Here is a 7,051-nt window from a genome sequence, read left to right on the forward strand (position 1 = left end):
AATATTGAGTAAAATAGAAGAGAATAGAAAAATTATAAAAATTATAAGATATAAGAATAAACACTAAATTATCCAAATTATGCTATGTAATGGAATACAATTTTATTTTTATCTACTATCTTTAATTTTTTTAAATGTAATCGGATAAAATTTAACAATCAAAGAGCAAAATAATAATAATAACAACAACAACAACAACAACAACAACAACAACTTAAAACACAAAACTAAATCATATCAACCTAAATTAGAGTTCTTAAAAACACAAAAATTATTAACCTATAGCGGAGATGCAATAAAAAATAAAAATCCACCAAAACATTGAGAGAGAGAGAGAGAGAGAGAGAGAGAGAGAGAGAGAGAGAGAGAGAGAGAGAGAGAGAGAGAGAGAGAGAGCCTTTCTGTGAGAGAAACCTATGCAAAGAATGTAAAAGAGTGACAAATTTATAATAAAAGGGAAGGGATAAGAAGAGACAAATAAAGGAAGATGAAGGGAAAGATGAATAACAATATTAAAGTAGAGGGTAGTGGGGAGATGAAAAGGTAAGGGAAGAAGAAATATTGAAGAAAGAATAAGTATTTAAAAAAATAAGTGAATGTAAAAAAAAATTACAATAAAAAAGGAAATAAAAAAGAAATATATATAAATGTTAAAACCGATAAAGATGAATATGTAAAATCAATAATCTATTTATACATACATATATATATATATATATATATATTTGTAAAAAAATATGAGTAAATAATAAATAAAAATTATGTGGCGAATGACGTGGTGATGAGGTGGCGCAACAAGAGCTCAGCAGCAATAAATGCCACGTTTCAGCTTTTAGTAATATATAGATATAGATAAGGCAAGTATAAAGGTATATCACCATGACCATCACAGCATAGGCGCATAAACTCCAAGCCTACTAGAGAGAAATACATCAGAATAACAAATAAAAGAACAACATATAACAAATTATAACAATATTCAAAACAGAATTAATGGTTCTCCATTGTCCCTTCCAATATCACAGCACAAGGGCATAAACTCCAAGCCTACTAGAGAGAAATACATCATAATAACAAATACCAGAACAACATACAACAAATTATAACAATATTCAAAACAAAATTAATCCATTGCCCCTTCCAATATCACAGCACATGTGCAGAATTTCAGAATTGCTAAATACCAGTCCAGCATACAAAAAAACCCCATTACTGCACATAATCTTTAATACTCTTCCAAGCCAATTGCCCCTTCCAATTTCACAGCACATGCGCATAATTTCAAAGCTACTAGAGAAGTACATCAAATACCAGAACAACCTTCAACAAATTATAACAAGGTTAAAAAAAAAAACCCCCATTATTGCACATAATCTATAATACTCTTCCAAGTAGCCAATTGCCCCTTCCAATTTCACAGCACATGTGCATAATTTCACAACTGTTGGAGAACTACACTAAATACTAGAACAACATACAACAAATTTAACAAGGTTCAAAAAACATTATTAATGGTTCCCCATTGCTGCTCATAATCTCTGATACTCTTCCAAGTAGCCAATTGCCCCTTCCAATATAGCTTTAGGATGTTGTTGGACCTTCTCGAAATAGAATTTATTTCTAGCATTCCATAATGCCCACGATATCGTAGCCCATCTGTCCAACTCCGTCTCTGTAAGCCTATTTTCCATCATCCTGAAGAGTGCAAAGAAGTCATGTGCTGCATTCGAACATTTTTGGATTTTGCCTCGGCAAAGTGCCCATACATTCCTTGCTAAGGGACATTCCCAAAGAAACACTAAGGTACTTCTCCTCTCGTTAGGAGTTTTCCTCTCAACTTTGTGTGAGGCCTTTCTACTCTGTATTAGGAGTTGCATCCACATCATCAATTTGAATTGCTGTTTCCTCTGTTTTGGTGTTTTTTCCCTGTGAGTTGCTTCTCTTTTGTGCTGTTACCATGGAATCCGATTGTATAGAACGGTTACAACGCATAAGTTTGGCATCGGAAGAAGGAGAAATTATCAAGGTACATTTTGATTATCGTGAAAAGGCTCTAGAAGAGTGCTCCTTAAGTTTAATTGGTCATTTTCTTACAACTAAACCGATTAACAGTAGGGCGACAAAGAGCTTATTAAGGTCTGCATGGAAGTTTGGTTAGGATCTTAGGATTTCTGATGTTGGAGAAGGTTTGTTCCAATTTAAGTTCACTATGGACAGTTAGATTGAGTGGGTTCTTAACAATGGTCCTTGGAGTTTTAATGGTCATATTTTACAGCTTCGTCGATGGGAGAAAGGGATGACAACGTACTCAGTAAATTTTACGCACATTCCTTTTTGGGTACAGGTTTGGGGATTACCATTTGATCTCATGAATGTGGAAATGGGTAGGGACATTGGAGGAGGTATTGGAAATGTATTGGAGGTGGATTGCAAGGCTATTGCATTAGATCAGGCTCGTTTTCTTCAAGCCAGAGTGGAGGTGCCATTGTCTAAACCACTTCGTACGGGTGCTCCTATTCTTAGCCCTGAAGGTGATAAAGTCTTGGTTGCTTTTCATTATGAGCGGCTACAAGGGCTCTGTTTCAACTATGGAATATTAGGACATGAAATAAAAACTTGTACCAGGCCGATATCAATGGTAGGTGAAGAGAGACAATATGGGGAGTGGCTCCGAGCGGGTTTCCGTAGACGAAGGGATGTTAGGGGGAGGAAGACAACTAGTCTGCCACCAAGGGGCATGGAGGAAACAGAGGCAAATTAGAATAGGAAACCGTTAACGTAGGCACACATTTTGGCAGTTGAGAATTCAAATGGAAACTCGAATATTATGGAGATGGAAATTGTGGAGAAACTAATTCCTAATAATTTGGGATTTAAGGATGGACAAACTTCCATTCCTTTTCAAATTGAGTCACCTACTACTACTCAGGTAACCAAAATATACACAGCAAGGGAAGAGATTGAGGAAAGTCATGACACTAATCTGATTTTAGTGCCTATCATGTATGAAGTAGAAACTCATCCAATTAATATATCACGTGCACTCTCATGTGAATATCAAAGCTTTGCAAACGTACATAAGTGGAAAAGGGTGGTTAAAAAGGAGAAAAATCCATTGAAAATAATTACGGCAGAGGGTGACCACATAACTGATGTAATGGGATAGAAACGGCGCAAGAATATAAAGGACACAAACATTGATAATATATATGTGAGGAAGAAAACCTGGGGTCAGGTTCAAGATCCAACTTCCACAACGGCGGAGGCTGATGATCAGCCCCACCGAACACAATTAATATCTTAAGTTGGAACTATCGGGAGCTTGGGATCCTCCGAGCAGCTACAGTACTCTCTCACTTGGTGAGGGAAAAAGGTCCCAATGTTTTGTTTTTGATGGAGACAAAACAAACTGTGGATGAGATGAGGAAGACTCAGGCGGATTTGAAATATGATTAAATGCTTGCAGTATTGTGTGTTCATAGAGCTGGAGGATTAGCCATGCTTTGGAAGGAAGAGGTATCACTGGAAATTCAAACCTACTCCTTAAATCACATAGATGCTCGTATCATGACTGATTTGAATTCTCCATGGAGACTAACTGGATTTTATGGAAGATTGGAGGAACATTGTAAACATGAATCTTGGAGTTATCTGAGGCATTTACATTCTAGAGATTCCTTGCATAGAGGATTATAATGAAATTCTGAATTCCAATGAGAAGTAGGGTAGAATTCCAAGGCCATTCAGGCCTATGGAGGACTTTAGGACAACATTGGCACAGTGTGGCCTGAGTGAACTTGGTTTTCAGGGAAACATTTTTACGTGGAGGAATGGGCAACCTTGTGAAGATTTTGTACAGGAAAGGCTGGTTCGTGCTTGTGCTACTCTTGAATGGAGAGATTTGTTCCCACAAGCTAAAGTGAAACACATCCAAGCTACTTACTTGGACCACAACCCGATTTTGCTCTTAACTCAAGTGACTAACCCAATGACTAGAAGAAAGAAGATTCCAAAAAGATTTGAAGAAAAATGGTCTGCCCACCCAAAGTGTGAATTAATTATTTTGGAAGCTTGGAATGCATCCACGGAAGCAGGGAGCCCAATGTACAGGTTGTTCAATAAAATAAAGAGATGTTGCATGGCATTGGTTGAATGGAGTAGAACCCTCGGCAATTCAAAGGCACTTCTGGATGAAGAATATAATAAGTTAGAGCTTCTCATGAGTATGAATAATCCTGAAAATATTTCTCTGATACAAAAGGTACGAGATGAAATAAATTCCCTTCTATTCAATGATGAATTATTTTGGAGGCAGAGGTCTAGAGCCATTTGGTTACCTGCGGGTGATAAGAATACAAAATATTTTCATCAAAGAGCTAGTCAGAGACGAAGGAAGAACCATATTGTTGGGTTTAAGGATGATGATGGAAGATGGTGCACTTCTGAAGATGATAAAGAGAGGGTGGCAGAGTCTTATTTTCAAAAGCTATTCATCACAGCTAATCCAATTGGTATGGAGCCGGTTTAAGACTCAGTGGATAGGGTAGTTACACTAGATATGAATAGCACACTCCGTCAACCTTATACTCCTGATGAGGTAAAGCAAGCACTCTTCCAAATGCATCCATCAAAATCTCTTGGACCAAATGGTATGTCACCTTTCTTTTTTCAAAAATATTAGCATATAGTTGGACATGATGTTGCTGCTGTAGTGTTATTTGTGTTGAATCTGGTCATTTCCTACATAAAATGAATTATACTCATATTGTCCTTATACTTAGAATGATCCAAGATGTGTTTCTGACTTTAGGCTGATTAGCCTTGCTAATGTTGTTTCAAGGATTGTTTCTAAGGTGCTAGCAAATCGGCTAAAACTCATTTTGCTTAATGTTATTTCAGATTCACAGAATGCTTTTGTCCCTAACCGGGTAATTACTGATCACACTATTGTAGCTTTTGAAATATTATATAGAATGAGGAATAAAAGGATTCGGAAGAAAGGTCAGATGGCTGTAAAACTTGACACCAGTAAGGCTTATGACCGTGTTGAATGGAGTTTTCTTAGACAGATCATGCTTAAATTAGGCCTTGATCAACATTGGGTCTAGTTAGCCATGGAAACAGTATGTACTGCCTCCTATTCTGTGCTTATTAATGGAGAACCTATGGGTTTTATTAAGCCATCATAGGGTATAAAGCAAGGGGATCCATTATCGCCATATCTTTTCTTGCTTTGTGCGGAGGGACTTTTAGCTTTGCTTAGAAAAGCAATGGAATCACAATACTTGCATGGTATATTGTTGTGTCCTAATGGGGTTTGTATCTCTCATCTACTTTTTGTTGATGATAGTTTTATCTTCTGTCAAGCTACTGTGGATGAATGCCATCACCTCCTTCATTTACTTGGTTTTTATGAGTTAGCATCGGGTCAAGCAATTAATAGACAGAAAACGTCTATCTTTTTTAATAGAAACACAAAACAAGAAGTCAAAGAGCACATTTAGAAATTAATGGGGGCAAGAGTGATGGAGAATTGTGAAAAATATCTTGGGCTTCCTATGGTGGGGGGTAAATCTAAGTTGAAAACTTTTAAAGATTTGCGTGAGAAATTTACAAAGTGAGTGTTGGGATGGAAAAAAAAATTATCTCTAAAGCAAGTAGGGAAATTCTGATTGAAGCAGTTGCTCAAGCAATCTCTATCTACTCTATGGGTATTTTCTGAATCCCAAAGGCTCTATGCGATTCTATCAACTCTACCTTAGGTAAATATTGGTGGGCCAGACAAAGGAGGAGAACAAGATCCATTGCATAAACTGGAACAAGCTTTGTATGTCAAAGAAGAGTGGAGGCATGGGTTTTGGGACATTCAAGCTTTTAATTTAGCTTTACTAGCTAAACAAGCCTGGAGGTTGATACATAATACACATTCTTTGTTCTACAGGGTTTATAAAGCAAGGTATTTTCCCAATTGCTCTTTTATGGATGCAGTAGTTGGCAATAATCCATCTTATGTTTGGAGGAGTTTGCTGGCAGCAAGAGATATTATCTCTGAAGGATCTATTTGGAAGGTGGGGGGTGGAAGGAATATTTTAGTTTCAACCCATAAGTGGCTTTTGCAAAAACTTGTGTTTTTGGGTGATGACAAGCCGAATTTGCATTTTTCAACCACAAAATTACCTCAGGGTGTGATGCGATTTATATAAAAAATTATTTCACCAAAAAAATGCACAAATCATCACATCCTTAGGTATTTTTGTCACTAAAAATCTAGCAACCTCAAATTATTAAAAATGAAAATTATTACATTGTAGGGAAAAAAAATGTGAAATTAGACCTGACACACATGTGATTAGGCAAGTTTTGATAGTCCTTCCTCCTCTTAAACAATTTCAAAAAGTAATTTTCATCATTCTATTTTTACTAAAATATAATTTTTATCATTTTTTATGTTTTTTATTATGTTATTCTTTTATGATATGGTCATATTTTTCTAACTATTTTTATATGTATTATATTTTTTTAATTTCTTTTGGTACAATTAAAATTTTAAGTTTTAAAGTTATTATTTAAATTCTCATTCTCTTAAGGAGATTGTTATGATAACCAAAATTTATCATATAATTACAATTGATATAACTCAAAGAATTAATAGTACTCTCAATCCAGACTCGTATTTTGCCATTCTTTAGTAGGTACACTAAATTGGACCGGAATGATCTGAAATGGACTAAATAGACCAAATAGACTGAAGCGGACCGAATGGGATAATATAGACCGAATGGACCAATGTGTATCAAATTGGACCGAATTGATCAACGTGGACTGAATACAGTTTTAAAAATCATAATGATTCATTAATATAAAGCAGAGTTGTAAGAAAGAATAAAAAATGAACAGAGAGAGAGAATAACCACTTTTCAAGAGAGAATGCGAGAGAGAATAATAAAAAAATTATAGAAAATAATATAAGAATAAATAAAAATAAAAATATTGTAATAATCACCAAATTATCCAAGTCATGTTAATGCATTGTTTAAAATATACTTCAGTT

The sequence above is a fragment of the Castanea sativa genome, chromosome 2, assembly GCF_040712315.1.
Source record: "Castanea sativa cultivar Marrone di Chiusa Pesio chromosome 2, ASM4071231v1".
In the NCBI taxonomy this organism is placed as follows: Eukaryota; Viridiplantae; Streptophyta; class Magnoliopsida; order Fagales; family Fagaceae; genus Castanea; species Castanea sativa.